At 48.2% G+C, this 15,945-nt stretch overlaps 1 protein-coding gene across 3 annotated transcripts in view; it reads left to right on the plus strand.

Moving 5' to 3' along the window:
- Positions 1–1,161: 1,161 nt before the first annotated feature.
- Positions 1,162–15,945, plus strand: part of KANK1 (KN motif and ankyrin repeat domains 1) — a 200,474-nt gene continuing 185,690 nt past the window's right edge. For all 3 annotated transcript variants that reach the window (XM_027041094.2, XM_027041095.2, XM_053205305.1), the window contains exon 1: positions 1,162–1,300. The gene's annotated coding sequence lies outside the window, so the exon portion shown is untranslated. The remainder of the gene's footprint in view (positions 1,301–15,945) is intronic.

Raw genomic sequence — 15,945 nt, forward strand, 5'->3', positions numbered from 1 at the left:
CTGATGAGATTTAATAGGCAGGGCCATCACTGTCAGGAATTAGCAGGTGCGCTGTGCCCGAACACATAGAGAGGCGCTGATTTCACAGCTTCTTCGCCCCAGGGGCCCGCATTTCGTCTTTTGAGGTTTGATGATTTCTCACTTTTACCCACTCAGAAAAATACCCGTGACAAGTGTAGGGCTCCGCTGGGTGTATGCTCTGCTGAGGAGCTCAGGGGGGAGGGCCCTACCCCCGTTAAAAGCCCTGACCGGGGAGCTGGCATTAATGCCTGTGTGTGTGTGTGCATGTGTGTTTTGTGTTAGTAACACTTGGTTTCCTTAAAGTTGGCCCTCCAGTCCTGTTTGTTCAAACCATTTTCATTTCAAACACTGGAGTCACGGTCTCTCAATCGCCACTCTTCCGTCTCTCTCGCACCCACTGCGACGGCTCTGAAATGAGCGTCCGACTTCTTGGTGGGCCCTCAGCCCCCGAGGCAGGCACTGCGCCTTCTCTGGAGTCCTCCGAACACACGCGCGCTTCTGGACACGCGTGTTTCTTTTCCACCGAGGACTCTGCCCCGCAGTCGAGCCGGGGCGAACGCACGGAGGACGCAGGGCCGGTCGTGGGCACGGCGGCGGGAGGTTTCTGGTCGCCCGGGGGACTCACGCACCTGCGGGAAGCGAGAGCCCCGCACGCTCACCTGGGGCCAGAAAACAACCCGCAGGCGCCCGAGCAAGGTCTGGGCGGAGGGGTGGGAGGGTGTTAGCCGAGGTCCCTCCCCGTCGGGGACGGTAGGTGGGAACCGACTCAAGTTTCACTGCGGGTGGAACCTTCGCGGCCTCGGGGAGAAGAGCAAACAGCCGGGGGCGGCAGGTGCGTGCCGGGCGGCGGGAGCTCCCACGCACGCCGCTCGCCGGACAGGGGCCAGCGGGCAGGGGTGAGGCGGAGGTGCGCGAAGGTGCCTCGTGGGCCGAGTGGAGTGGCCGCGGCGCGCAGGCGCACTGGAGCCCGCCCGCCGGCCGGGTCCCCGGGGTACAAAGAAGCGCCGCGCAGGGCAGGGGTCCCCGGCGGTCTCCGGTGCCGCCCGGGGCTCCCTCCCGCCCCGCGCCGGGACGCAGCCGCCGCCGCTTCCCGCCTGGGGACGGAGGCTGGCCGGCCTCCCGCGACTCCTCCGTCCCTGCGGCGGCTGCAGTCCGTTTCGGGGTTTAATTCTGGCGCTTGCTCGCCGGCGCCGGCTCCGCCCTCCGCGCCCCGCCCCCTCCTCCGAGGTCCCGGAGCCGCGGCCGGCCGGGCGCCGCAGGTTGGGCAGCGCGCCTGGAGGTGAGTGAGCCGGCGCTGCGCGGGGCCCGGTGCCGGGCCGGGTGGGCGAGGCGGGGTGCGGGCCCTGACCCCCGCGGCGGCCCCGCAAACTTGGCGCGCGCCCCGGGGCGCCCGGCGGCGGCGGGGGCGGAGGGCAGCCCCGCGGGCTCGCGCTCGCCCTGCCTCCCCCCGCGGCCCTGGGGCGGGCCTAGGGACGGGGTCCGAGAGGGTGGCTGGGGCTGCGCGGCCGCCGGGCTTTGGCGCGCGCTGCGGCCGCGGTGGGGGCGGGGGGGGGGGGCTCGGCCGGTCGGGGCAGCGGGGAAGTCCGGGCCGGGGACGGGAGGGTGCGGACGCACGGCGCTGGGGTACCCTCGGGTCCTGTGCGAGCCCGGGACGGGGTGCAGGACCCTCCCCGCGGCGTCAGCGGGTGAAGTTCGCGGTTCCGCTCCGCAGGGGGAGTGGCGGTGGACCCCTTTCTCTGTGTATCCCAGAGCGGCAGGTGGTCTCAGCCGCGCCCAGCCGACTCCCGAGATGGCTCCGGCCGGGGTCGGAGGGGTCGGGAGGTGGGGGAAGGGCGGGAGAGCCCGGGGCCTCCGGGGCCGGACCCTGGCCAGCGCGGCGCGGGCTCCTGGGCGATCCGGGGCGTCAGGTCAGGGAAGGTGCGAGCGGAGTTGGTCCCCGACGCCCCCTCTCCCCGGCCGCTTGAGCAAACCCGCGCATCCTGCGCTCTGGGCAGCCACCACCCCTTGCCCACTCTCCCCCGCACCCCCCATCTGGGTTCCCGGGGAACTTTGGGAGACAGCTCCTGGTGGTGGGTCCTGCGGGTTAGTGGGAGCCGCGCTGCCCCGGGGTGATGGGTGACGGCTTGGGGCGAGTTAGCGTTAAAAACAATCTGTGGCGTCCCCCAGCGCTCGCTGCCTGCACCTCCTCTGAACGAGGTTCGTCTCGTCGGATTAATTAATGAAATCTATCTGCAGGAGAACCCAACGAACAAGGAGGGGTAATCCTCCAAACGTGTAATTGTGCAGTTTCTTGTCCCGCCTCCATTCCGCCCCCCCACCCCCACCCCTCCTCGCACCTCTGAGTTGGATGGAAATCAGGACCTGTTTCGTCTTTTTTTAATTCACGGGTTTAGTCAGTTTGATTCTTAGGTGGTGCTTAGCTGTTCACCTGCTAATTGCTCCTTTCATCCAACCTTCTCTAGTAAAAAGTGGGGCACTCCCACATTTTAGTTATTTAAAAAAAAATCGAGATCTAATAAGCAGGCCATAAATACTCTTTTAAAAAAAATGTACAGTTCCGTGGTTTTTAGTATATTCACCAAGTTGTACCGTTATCACTAATTCCAGAACAGTTTTCATCACCCCCCAAAGAAACCCCATCCCCATGAGCACTTTTCATTTCACCCTCCCTCAGCCTCCCTCTCTCCTGTTAAGGTGAGGTTTTCCCAAGGTAGAGATTGAATTAGAAACTTGGGCTCTTTTTTAATAGATTTGGGGCTGTTAATAGTAGGGGCTGTCTTGTGGTGGGATTAGTGTCTAAAGATGCAGGAGAGCCTCAGGCCATTGGCAGAATGGTGGCCTCCTTTGAAGACACGCTGGAGGGATGCGTTTTTCCCCCTGGGGGCACAAGGATGCTTTAGCGCACTTTGTGAAACTCTAGTTGAGGCTCCACCTCAGCAAAAGTGAGTTCTGTCTATGTGTGTGTTTTGGGGGGAAAGGTGATAGAACAAAAGAGGAATCCACTTTTAAAAATAGTTTTCTTTTAAATCATCTAAATTGGCCCCAAGGAAAGAAACCACAGGCAAATGTTCCCTGGAATCCATACAGTCAAGACTTGGGTTCATTTTGTGATGTCAGCATTTACTCACAAATAGTTTCATGAGCTGATGTGCTCTTGTGTTAACCACCTAGTTTGGAGGAGGAGCGGAGGGGGTGTAGTGGGAGAAAACGCGATGGGGAGGGGGCAGGAGCAAAGCTAAAGGGGCAGTGCATTTGGCAGCTGAGGCCTGTAGGGTGAGCAGGTTCAGAAGCCGCGAGGGGAGATGGGAGATGTCCGTGAAAATCGCAGACTTGTCCCTCGGGCATTTGTTGGATTATTTGTGCATGTTTTAAAAATCGCATTTCAGGGAGCAGAGGTGAAGCTGTCTAAGCTACCCAGCAGCCTCCCCACTTGTCTTCTGCCCTGCAGTCAAACCAAGAAGTCATGTTGGTTTCAAATGTTGGGGGACATTTTATGCTTCTGTTGCACCTGGCATGTTGCATGGGTGGCTCGCCTTAATGCCAATTCTTGAAGTAATCGTTAAACTGTAACATACCATCCTAAGCGTACAATTTGGTGAATTTTCACAGTGAACCTAAACCTAGAATGCACGCTGAGATCAAGAGAGAGTGTTGCCATATTGTGGGGGACTCCTGCTCTGTTCAGGTCATTTTTTTCTTCCCAGGGTACCCACTGTTGCCACTACAGATCAGTTTTGCCTGTTGTCATGCTCTCTATGCATGGTATCATCTAATACGTTGTTTTTTGTTGTTGTTGTTTGTTTTTAATCTGTCTTCTTTCAAAATGATGTTGGTGAGTTTTACTGATGTTGCAAGTGGCTGTAATTCACTCATCTTTGCTGTGCAATATTCCATCGTGATTATACCCCAAATTACTTACCCGTCCTAGGATTGACGGGTGTTTTGGTAGTTTCCAGATTCTGTCTGTCTATGGCCCGTAGCCTGGCTGTGAACGTTTTAGCACATGTACACATTGGGTTTGAGTGTATACTTAGAATTGTTGAGTTCTAAACTGTTAAGTTTAGCAGACACTGCTGAACAGAAGCCCAAGCGATCGTATGGTTTGTATTTCCACTAGCAGTGTGTGAGAGTTCTGTCCTGTTGTAAATTGCAAAAACAGTAAATCTACAGAGAGTTTTGCAAATGGACAAAAGGTGACCCATATTTACCCCGTTCCAGGAGCTGGATTATTTCAGCTGTGTGTCCTTCCAGTGCATTTCCATGTCTGCTCGATTTTGTATTTTCTCTTAAAGTATATCTCCATGTTGCTTTAGTCTCCATGACTTTCTAATTCCTGCACACATCCACAACCCCATGGACAGGTTTCTAGTTAATAATCCCCCCATAACGGCAATGATTGTTAATTTTTTGGACTTGTACTGGTATATATTACTGCAGAAATCATCTTTATGCATATAGTTTTCCCCCCCCCCTTTGCATTATTTCACAAACTAGAGACTTTTTTTTCATGGCTGTGGATACATGTAGTTCACCTACTACCTGCAGAATCAAGCTGTCCTTGAATCTAGTACACAGTTGATGAGAGAAATCTTTAAATTACTAATACGTTACCTACAAAAAGGTATCTCATTGGTTTGTAATGTAATTCTCAAAGTAATGGTGACTTTGATCCTGATAACCTTATTCAATAGTGTAAATGCAACTATTGTTGTAATTTCATTGACGAGTCACGTACAATTTTTCTTTATATGATGCTTTTTGCAAAGGTACTGAGCTAGGAGTTTCAGGGGATACAAGAGGAATCATACCATTAAGTAGCTGGTTGTCCAGAAATTCTATGTAAGAATTAAAAACACTAGGCAGAATCCTTATAGGAAACACAGGAGTGTTTAGTTCACTTAACAAATAGTGAATGCTTCTATGAGCTCTGAGTCAAGAGATCTTTTTTGCCTGGATGATTAGGATTGGCTTTCCTGAAAGGTACTACTTGAGCTGAGCTTTAAGGGAGCCTTAGAAATTGACAAGGGAGCAGATATCTCTGAAGAAAATACCACCAAGCCATTTGAAGAAAAGAGATTAACAGGGCACAGGCTGTTCTGGACAGTGGGGATGATGCTGGTCTCCTACCATTCTTTCTCTGGAAGATCATGAAAATTGGTGAAATAATATAAAGGCGGAAAAAAACTTAAAATTTTTTTAAGAGAGAGAGAGAGAGAGCTCAAGTTGGGGAGAGGCAGAGAGAGAGAGAGGGAGATAAAGAATCTGAAGCAGGCTCCAGGTTCCGGAGCCTGTCCGCACAGAGCCGGGTGCAGGGCTTGAACCCACGGACCACAAAATCATCACCTGCGCCAAAGTCAGGTGCATAACCAACTGAGCCAGCCACCCAGGTGCCCCTGGGAGAATATATTTTTACTTTAAAGTCCGTATCATGGGGTTCGATTGTGAACACGTGTCACAGATTTTTTTGTCCAGTGAGCATTTCTTTGCCTGATTGATGGCTCTTCCCTCCTCTTGGCTCTCAAAATGCAGCAAAAATTGCTCTGAGGTGAAGACCACTCCTCCAACTTGCACATAGAATAAGCCAGTATCCATTTACCTTTAGTAAAAATTATGTTTCTATTTTCTGCAAGGCCCTAGTGGGGAAAGTCAGACGCTTAGACCCTCCCAGAGTTCATGGCAAGTGGGGAGATAGAAAGATACAGAGTTGTAGTAGGGCAGAAGGGTGGGATTTTCTGATACTCATGGCTCATTCTGGTGGCGTAAGGGGCGGAAAGACAACCAGGCTGGCTCAGCAGTTACAAGCCGCTGGACAAAGAGTATAATCTCAAGGTGCCATTCACCTGAGTGGCCTCACTCTGTGACCTAAGCATGTGACTGACCTGTTAAGCACTACCAGACTGCCTTGCTTATTCAAAAGCTGTGGCCTGCATTGCAATGCCCTTTGCTTTACTCCCCACCTGTATTCATTTTTCAAGGCCTCGTCTCCTTCAATATCCTACAGACCTCTCCGCCGTGTGGCCTTTGGCACAGTTACTGAACCTCTCTGTGTTTCAGTTTCCCGTCCATAAGAAGGGGGTAATAAAAGCCCTCCCCTGTGTGGTTATTTGAAGATTAAATGAGTTAAAAACCTTACAGAGCATTTGGAAAGCTACCTGGTACACTGTGAAGACTAAACACAATTGCTGTCGTTTTAGTTTTTCATACCTTTCTGAAGTTATCTTTGTACATAAAATAATGCAAACAACAAAGACATTTAAAATGAAAACAAAAACCCTTCACTCTTGGGTGCCTGTTCAGCTCCAGTCTCCGGTGTTCCTGTTAAGTCCTGTTTTTAGTTCTTTCGGTGATTGTTGTGTAGCAAATTACCTTAAACAATTATTTTAATGGTGTTTGGGATTCCGTGGGTTATAGAGTCAGGCAGGGCTTGGCTGCTGCTTGTGGTGTTGATGGAGGTCTCTGTGTGGCACTCCACTGGCAAATTGGCTGGTCTGGAGGGTCCAAGGAGGTTTTGCTCCAATGCCCCAGGCCTTGGCCGGGATGGCCAGGAGACCAGGCTCGGTGTTGACTGTTGGCCAGAGTATTACTACACATGGGGACTTCAGCATGGTGGCCCCAGGTAGTCGGACTGGTGGCCTGGCCACCAGCTTCCTTCATGTATTAATCAGCGTTCCTCGGAGAAACTGAACAAATAGGATGTGCATATATTTCTTTAAAAAAAGATATATTTTAAGGAGTTTGGCTGACAGGATTATGGGAGCTGCTGAGGCCAAAATCTGCAGTGTGGACCAGCAGACTGGAGACCCAGAAGAGCAGGTGGTGCAGATGAAGACCAAAGCAGTCTACTGGAGAATGCTCTCCTGTTTGGGGAAGCTGATCTTTTTGTTCCATTTAGGCCATCAACTGATTGGGTGTGGCCCACCCACGTTATAGAGAGCAGTCTGCTTTACCTAATGTTCACTGATTAAAACGTTAATCTCATCTAAAAATACTCTCCAGATGGACAAATGCAATTAACTTGAGCTAGAATGCCTCAAGAGAACCAGTTGGAAGCTACCTAGCCTTAGAAGTTACATGACTTTCCTTTCACCAAACTGTATCCATTGGATCAGTCAGAAGCCTGCTCAGCCTGGAAGGGGAGGAAACATGAATGTGCCACTCGATGGGAAGAGTGTCGACAAATTTGGAACCTTTTTAAACTGCCACACTCTACACGTGATTTCAACAAATTTGAAAAAAGGGAATTAATAATACCCCTTACCTGTCTTCTCTTCGTCTTCCCTCTGCCTCCCAATTTTATTAGATATTCCCTAATTTTTATCTAGTGATTTTTAGTTCTTTTTTTCCATTTACCTTTATGATTTTAAATAAAGCATTCCATACTTGACAAGGCCATGGAGAAATGGAAAACTAAGGTTTGTTGAGTGTGTGTGTGTGTGTGTGTGTATTTCAGCAATGGAAAAGAACAAAACTGTCGAGGAGGAAGGCCTAACAGTGGGGCTCTTATTAAACACTGCAGGCACTAGAGGTGTGAATTGCTCGTCAGCGTGTCTCCCCCCCCCCCCCCCCCTTGAGCATAGCAGGTGACCTAATCCAACTGTTTTTATTTTCTAGCTTTGGCCTTTAAACTCTGATACCTGTTTGCCTTTTTCTTCCTTGAGCTTTATGTTTAAAGTCTGAATGATGAAAGCAAATGATATTCTCACTGACGAAGAATCTTGAAACATGTACATGGTTGAGTTGTGTGTTTGTGTACGGATATACAGACCAGAAAAACCTATTAGAACTAAATATCCTCATGTTTTTTTCATTACAGAGGCAATCAGTTAATTGGGAACAGTTATGTATTTCTGGTAATGTCAGGAACCCTGTAGCTCTGTTGGAAGTTGTTTTTCTTTTTTTTTTTTTTTAATTAGTTAATGGAATTGAGCAATGGGGCTTAGTTTAACACTCAGAAGACCTACTAATCCCTTTTTATAATTACCTGGTCCCCAGAGAAGCACTCAGGAACTTCTATTGTTGAGGGTTCACATTTATTGTGTGTTGCAGATAAAACTCCTTTTTTATATAGTTTTTGGCTTGATTATAGGTAAGAATGTAAATGTGTGGATGCCTGCATTACATTTTTGGCTAAATTTGTTTAGCTTCCTGTTGGTAATTCTGACTGGTTTCACCCATTGACCTTGGGGAAAATATGAAAAAATAATTAGACTAAGGGTAGAAATGAAGCTGACTTCACCCTCCCTCTTCCTCCCTCCCTCTCCCTCCCTTCTTCCTCCTTCTCTCCCTCCCACTTCTCTCCCCCCTCCTCCTCATCAACAGAACTGCTCTCTGCTATAAAAATAACTACTTAACCCCTGCTTGTTCTATAAATAAAATAAAATAAAAATAAAATAAAGGGGCGCCTGGCTGGCTCAGTCCATTGGGCATCGGCTCAGGTCATGATCTCACAGTTGGTGAGTTCGATCCCTGCATTGGGCTCTGTGCCTGGAGTCTGCTTCAGATACTGTATCTCCCTCTCTCTGCCTCCCCCATGCGTGCGCTCTCTGTCTCTCTAGATGAATTAAATAAAATAAAAACAGGTTAAGAGCAGCCTTTTTAGGGGTGGTGATTGTCTGTATTATATGATGCTATTTGCCACTTGGCTGCCAAATACTTGCTCATTTCCCTTTCCCCAAACAGAGCCACGGACCCAAGCCTCTCCTCTTGGTATCCCATGGCTTTCAAGTCCCTACTCATGGCCCTGGAGTATCCATCTAATATCAAAGACTCCTTTGGTCAGTGTTTGGACTTCAGTACATGGACTCACAGAGTGTGTCCTCTGTGTCTGGCTTCTCTCACTGCATGTTGTGTTCGTAAGATTGATCCACGTTGTTTTGTGTGGCTATGGATTGTTCTTTTCGTGGTTTCATTGTTTCTCTCGTGTGCCTATGCCACTGTTGAATCCATCCTCCTGGAGACATGCGTTGGGTCATTTCTTTCCACTTCGGGACCAGCATGGACAGTGCTGTCATGAACAGATTTGTGCATGTGTTCTGGTGAACGTATGTATACATTTCTGTCGGATGCACGTCTGGGAGTGGAGCCCATTGCTGGGCTGCACAATTCTGTAGTGGAGATTGCCGGGATGGTTGTATTCATTTAAATGCCCAGCAGTTGTGAGTTCTAGTTGTTCTAAAGCTTCTTCTTCTCCATTGTCTTATTTTAGCCAGTTGTAAATATGCATTATTGAATCCCCCAGACTAGTAAGGTGAGCACCTCAAAAAAGCGCTCATAGGATTTTATGTTACAGCATAGTGAGAGAGAAGAGATTAGGCGAGTTACAGAATTCATCTAGAGGGGCTCCTCGGTGGCTCAGTCATTTAAGCATCCGACTTGGCTCAGGTCACGATCTCTCAGTTCATGGGTTCGAGCCCGGCGCTGGGCTCTGTGTGGACAGCTTGGAGCCTGCTTCAGAATTCTGTGTCTCCCTCTCTTCCTGCCCCTCCCCCACTCAGCCTCCCTCTCGCTCGCTCACTCGCTCGCTCTCTGTGTCTCAAAAATAAACATTAAAAAAAAATTCACCTAGAGATTTCATGTCCACTTTTTAACTGCTCTAGCTGTTCTGTTTCTCCATGCTATAAAATTCGGTTCTCGTGGGATTTTTCTCTTTTAATTTGGTAGGAGATGCAGGTCAAGGGATTCACTATTAATAGAAGTAAACAAAACTTTACAAATAAACTCTGCAGGAGAATTAAGGCATTAGGTATATTTGAAGACCGAGATTTTGCTCACCTCATGGTAGCCTTAGAACTTTTCTGGTTAAGTTGAGCTACTGATGTCTGCCACTGACCACGACATATTTGTAGGAGAATTCTGGAGTTGGCCGGGAATTAAACTTCCACAAGGAAAAGCAAAACAAAACTTGAGCTCTTGGTGCAGAATTTTTAAAGGTAACAAAAAAAAAGAAAGGGGTTGTCAACCCAGGGAGACATTGGATATTGTGTAACGTCAGTGGCATGCTAAGTTGTTCCCATTTCTTTAGAAAAACAAAACGAGTTCCTTTTGATGAAAGGTAACATGTGATTTGATGTGCTAGACTTTGTTGCGATTTACTTCTTGTTGGCCTTTTGAAACTTCATCCTTCAGCCTCTACTCAAGGTGCCTGTTTTATCTTTTCCATTGTTTCTTTGTGAGGATTGTGTCCTTAGGAATGCAGCCTCCCTCCCCCCCCCCCTTTGTAGTTATTCAGTGCAAATGTTTTCTCCTTTTAAGTATCATGGGCTGGGGGGTGTTGCTGGTCAGGGGGTAGGCACGATTTGTCTTCAGAACCTTTAAGGTATTTGAGACCGTGTGGCATCTTGGTGGCAAGATGAAATCCTGGTTGGCTTAGCCTGAGTGTCTTTGGGGAACCCAGGCTTCTGACCTTGAGAGCTGAGTAAGACTTCTCTGCCTCCAGAGACACCCCACCCTTGGATCTCCTTTCAGAGTTAACAGTTCAAGAGTCAGGGGGGAGTTGACTCAATCCAGATCTGGGAGAGGAGGTCAGGCCAGCAGTGATTGGAGTGTACTTCCTACAACTCCGTTTCTTAATCGCGGCAGGGTTTTAGTAACAGTTGGGAGAAGCAGTGCAAATATTCACTGCTATGGAAGTTGCTGTATATTGTTTAAAAAAAAAAGTTTTTTTTTTAAGGTGAGGGAATTCCAGACTAATCCTCTCATGAAGTCATGTGAACTTGTGCTCTGAGAGGTTTTCGTTGGGGGGAAGGGATGGGAAAATTGTTGGCGATGCTGAGAATGACCGAGGTATGGGTGAGTGGGAGGCACTGGCCAGAGGAACAGCGGGGGCTTGTTAGGGAGTGATCAAATAGAAGGGGACTGGCTAGCTTGTGCTTTGTGGGCATTCAGAAGTATTCGCGGCATGCATATGCATCATTATATCCGTAACACCCAAAGGCCACCAGATCTGCGCGAAGGTCTGAAAGGTGTCAGTGGATCGGGCATCACCCTGGTTTAGGTACTCGCTGTGTGGTAACTTTTTTATCCTTTACTCGATCCGGAATTCTGTGTTTCCATCCACTGAAGTTGAAACATTTGGGTTGAAGAGATTTGTCATAACAAGATTTGAGACACACACCCCCCCCCCCCCCAACTGCCAGGCATGCATCTGAGTCCCGTTTTGTTCCCTACAGCCTTCTGTGTGTGTGTGTGTGTGTGTGTGTGTGTGTGTGTGTGTGTGTGAACTTGGAGCCATGAGGGTACTCTTAAGTTACTCTTCCCAAGTTCAATGGACTCTGTTTTGTCAGAAGTGTTATTTTTTAAATTCAGTTCCCATTTGTTTGTGGCTCTTGGGGCCATGTGATCTCGTCAGTATGAAAACAAAGCAGCAACTTCAACACTATATACAAATCAGAAGTGTAGGTACTGGCACAAGAACAGACACTCAGATGAATGAAACAGAATAGAGAACCCAGAAATGGACCCACAAACGTATGGCCAACTAATCTTTGACAAAGCAGGAAGGAATATCCAATGGAATAAAGACAGTCTCTTCAGCAAGTGGTGCTGGGAAAACTGGACAGCGACATGCAGAAGAACGAACCTGGACCAGTTTCTTACACCAGACCCAAAAAGAAACTCAAAATGGATGAAAGTCCTCAATGTAAGACAGGAAGCCATCAAAATCCTTTAGGTGAAAGCGGGCAGAAACCTCTTTGACCTTGGCCACAGCAAGTTCTTACTCAACACGTCTCCAGAGGCAAGGGAAACAAAAGCAAAAATGAACTATTGGGACCTCATCAAAATTAAAAGCTTCTGCACAAAGCAGGAAATAATCAACAAAACTAAAAGGCAACTGACAGAATGGGAGAAGATATTTGCAAATTGACATACCAGATAAAGGGTTAGTATCCAAAAATCTACAAAGAACTTACCAAACTCAACACCCAAAAAACAAATAATCCAGTGAAGAAATGGGCAGAAGACATGAATAGACACTTCTCCAAAGAAGACATCCAGATGGCCAACCGACACATGAAAAAATGCTCAACATCACTCATCATCAGGGAAATACAAATCAAAACCACAATGAGATACCACCTCACCCCTGTCAGAATGGCTAACATGAACAACTCAGGCGACAACAGATGTTGGCGAGGATGGGGAGAAAGAGGATCTCTTTTGCATGGTTGGTGGGAATGCAAGCTGGTGCATCCACTCTGGAAAACAGTATGGAGGTTTCTCAAAAAACTAAAAATAGAACTGCGCTGTGACCCAGCAATTGTACTACTAGGCATTTATCCAAGGGATACAGGGACACCTGCACCCCCATGTTTACAGCAGCACTATCAACAATAGCCACGGTATGGAAAGAGCCAATGGATGAATGGATAAAGAAAATGTGGTATATACATACAGTGGAGTATTACTCAGCGATCGAAAAGAATGCAATCTTGCCATTTGCAACTACGTGGATGGAACCCGGAGGGTATTATGCTAAGTGAAATTAGAGAAAGACAAAAATCATAGGACTTCACTCATATGAGGACTTTAAGAGACAAAACAGGTGAACATAAGGGAAGGGCAACAAAAATAATATAAAAACAGGGAGGGGGGTAAAACAAAAGAGACTCAGGGAGAACAAACTGAGGGTTGCTGGAGGGGTTGTGGGAGGGGGGATGGGATAAATGGGTAAGGGCCACTAAGGAGTCTATGCCTGAAATCATTGTTGCACTATATGCTAATTTGGATGTAAATTTTAAAAACTAAAAAATAAAGTTAAAAAAAAATTGGAAGTGTAGAATAGGGCAGGACCAAGGTACGGGAAAAAGGCAGTAGCAAATGGAAGAAAGAGGTGAGGTGCCCGAAGACCTCCTCCTTTCCCTTCACTTCTGGGGAAAGACTCAAATGTTTAGGCGGCAGGACACAACTTTCCATGCATTATTTGTCCCTTTCTTTCCGGGAGAGTTGTATTTAATAGAGAAAGTGAATGGTCTCTCATTGCTTGTTTTTTAGGTTTATTTTAGCCAACCTCCAGAAACGAGAGGCTACTGTTGGGGATAATCATGAGAAACCAGAGGAACCTGATGGGAAGACCTTCGTTTTCCTTTAATGAAATCCCTTATGCTCATAAAGTTCTTGCACACCTTCCAGAGAACAGTATTGCCCACTCAGAATCGGTGCTCCGGCCTCTGGGCTCGGCTCTGCCTGCTGCTGGGAAGGGCGGCCAGAGGTTTACCTCTTGAAGTCAGGGGGTGAATAAGAAGCTTGAGATCTCTGAACCAGCCCAGAACCAGTAAATAAAGCAGCTTTACTACAATGGGGAAAAAAGTCCCTCTTTCCTGTCCATCACCTTTGCGAGCAAGAGGAGGAAATACTGCTTAAGGGCTTGACATGTATATAGTTGATGAATCATTTTCTTGGGAACTTGCTCTTTCCAAGAAAAAGTGTTGTGAACCTTGGGCGTCACATCCAGTTTGACCAAATAACAGTGCTCACCTGTTTATCTGATCTGAGTCCTGACCTCAAGCTGTTGTTCACAGTTGATGTCCATTTTAGCCTGGGTTTCAGGCTGGCTAGGGGTGCAGAATCTGTGGAAAATGTGCCTCATTCTCACTAGCTCCGTTTCTCTCCTTGACCCTCCATGGCCCAGGACAGCCTTTTCTTTCTCACTTTCTTCCCTGGTTTTGACCTTTATTTTTGGACTGGTGAGGTTAAATGGGTCTGATTCAATACAGGGCAGTGGTCAAGAGCCTGGGCTCTGGAGTCTCAATTAGATGTTTGTTTATTTTTGAGAGAGAGATGGCATGAGCGGGGGAGGAGCAGAGAGAGGAGGACACAGAATCTGAAACAGGATCCACACTTTGAGCTATCAGCACAGAGCCCGATGTGGGACTCAAACCGACAAACCTCGAGATCTTGACCCGAGCAGAAGTCAGATGCTCAATCGACTAAGCCACCCAGTCGCCCCTAGAGTCTCAGTTCTTAAGCTTCCTGTCAGGTGTATATTTCCTTTGCCTCCGTGTGTCTGAGAAGAAACAATATAATTCTGCCCTGGTGTTGAAGTGTATGTAGCTTGGTGGGGAGGGGAGGAAGCGGGGAGGGTAGATAAGGGAAGGAACGTCTAGGATATGGTATTTCCTGACTGTAACCCCCCCTGGAATAACATCTCAAAAAAGCCATCCTGTTTGCTTATGGCCAGAGGAGCAGAGAAAGGGCCATTGTGGCACACAGTGGATCAAAGAAGAACCCTGGGAACAAGTAAAAGGGAGAGACCCGGATCCCGCAGGAGCCCCCAACTCTGAGAAGTGCCACCACCCTTCTCTCTCTGCAGGGTCTTGCAGGATTGTGGCCAAGCCAGATCATGTGTCTCTGCCTGTGACTTGGGGGTGGCGAGAGGTACGGGGCAGAGGAGCCCGGATGATCAGCAAGGTCGTAGCCTTGTGAGGCAGGCTGAGCTTTGTTAAAATCTGGATCACTCGAGAAGCCTGTTGCCCTGCCTGCTGCCACAGCCAGGGAAACTTTTGCAGGTTGTTCAGGATAACGGGATTCCGGGTAATTGCTGTTGGTCACTGAGGTTGGGGTGCTTGTGTCTGGAGGCACCGGGAAGGCAACAAATGAGATCTGGTCCTGGGACCCCAGGTTAGCGCTCCGTGCATCGCTTCTGGGAAGTAACTCCCTACGGATGCTGCTTACGCAGAGCAGTGCTGGAAGCATGTTCTGGGACTACTAAGGGCTGGTGGTGCAAACCACACGCCATTTATAATCATGCTTCTAGGATAGAATGCGTAAATACACTTGATAAACACACATAAATGCGCCCACTACTGGTTGTTAAATTGGTGATCGATTGTATCTGAAGATAGCGTGAATGAAGATAGTAATGAAGGGGAATGAAGTTAGTAACATTGTGTTGAGAGTCCCAGGCCTGTGCAAAGGCTGGGTCCATTGAGTTAACTAGTGAACTTTTCCTTCTTTTTTTTTTTTTTTTTTTTAATTTTGTAATGTTTATTTTTGAGAGAGAGAGAGTGTGTGAACAGGGGAGGGGGAGACACAGAATGTGAAGTAGGTTCCAGGCTCTGAGCTGTTAGCACAGAGCCCGATGTGGGGCTTGAACCCACCGACCGTGAGATTGACCTGAGCTGAAGGTGGAAGCTTAACTGACTAAAACAGCCAGGTGCCCCTACTAGTTAACTTTTCTTAAATCAGGTGACTATATGGAGCCCAGACGATTGGGTCTTTTTCTCACAGCAACGTGTACTCTTTTGCCTGTTCTCGTGTTCATTAAAATCAAGAACTTTGATTTAGCAGTACAAGGAAGAGGGGAAAGATAAGTCATAAGGTAGACGATATTTGTCATATCCAACAAATAGCTTGTCCGGAATGTGTCAGGAGCAGCTACAAATCAACAAGAAAAACAAAACCTAATTTTAAAAATGAGCAGAAGGGCATTCTGTGTAAGTGGTCATCAGGAAAATGCACGTTAGGGGTGCCTGGGTGGCTCAGTCAGTTGAGCGTCCAACTTTGGCTCAGGTCATGATCTCGCGGTTCGTGGGTTCAAGCCCCGCGTTGGGCTCTGTGCGGACAGCTCGGTGCCTGGAGTCTGCTTTGGATTCTTTGTCTCCCTCTCTCTCTGCCCTTCCCGGGCTTGCACGCATGTGTGCGCGCTCTCTCTCAAAAATAATAAAAAATTTAAAAAGGAAAATGCAAGTTAAAACTGCTGTAAAATACCAACACATAGTCAAAAGACTGAAGTAAAAAAAAACAAACCAGGGGCGCCTGGGTGGCTCAGTCGGTTGAGCGTCCGGCTTCGGCTCAGGTCATGATCTCACGGTTTGTGGGTTCAGGCCCCTCGTCGGGCTCTGGGCTGATGGCTCAAAGCCTGGAGCCTGTTTCCGATTCTGTGTCTCCCTCTCTCTCTGCCCCTCCCCCACTCATGCTGTGTCTCTT

The sequence above is a fragment of the Acinonyx jubatus genome, chromosome D4 (assembly GCF_027475565.1).
Source record: "Acinonyx jubatus isolate Ajub_Pintada_27869175 chromosome D4, VMU_Ajub_asm_v1.0, whole genome shotgun sequence".
NCBI classification, from domain to species: domain Eukaryota; kingdom Metazoa; phylum Chordata; class Mammalia; order Carnivora; family Felidae; genus Acinonyx; species Acinonyx jubatus.